Source organism: Rattus norvegicus, chromosome 8 (assembly GCF_036323735.1).
Source record: "Rattus norvegicus strain BN/NHsdMcwi chromosome 8, GRCr8, whole genome shotgun sequence".
In the NCBI taxonomy this organism is placed as follows: domain Eukaryota; kingdom Metazoa; phylum Chordata; class Mammalia; order Rodentia; family Muridae; genus Rattus; species Rattus norvegicus.
The window spans coordinates 118243227-118243572 of NC_086026.1; the positions used below are offsets into that span (position 1 = coordinate 118243227).

Genomic DNA, 346 nt, shown 5'->3' on the forward strand with positions numbered 1-346 from the left:
ACCATAGGACATACTATGCATCTTTTCACTTTGTCAAAGACGAGGGACCTGTATGGGGTGCCTCCACTCTTCAGCACCTATAAAAGAGTGGCTGTCAAGCAAAAGGGTGTGTGCGACCTCTGTGGAGTGCACAGGTGCATCGGACCACAGAGGACCAGAGAAAGAATAAAACCTCAAGTCTAAGAAGACTTCCTGGAGGAGAAAGTCCATGACAATCATTCCCAAGCCCCTCCCACACAGCTTAGGGAAAGCTCCGCCCACTAAGGAGGAGTGGCAACCGGAAGTAGACTTCGGGCGGAAGTCAGGCTAGTCCGCCTGGGCCCTCTTTCCGACCTGCCCACGGCCC

General features: G+C 53.8%; 1 protein-coding gene across 1 annotated transcript in view; it reads right to left on the reverse strand.

The window, feature by feature from the left end:
* LOC120094262 (uncharacterized) overlaps positions 1 to 346 on the reverse strand; it is a 44266-nt gene that overhangs the window by 13430 nt on the left and 30490 nt on the right. The gene's annotated exons all lie outside the window — the stretch shown is intronic.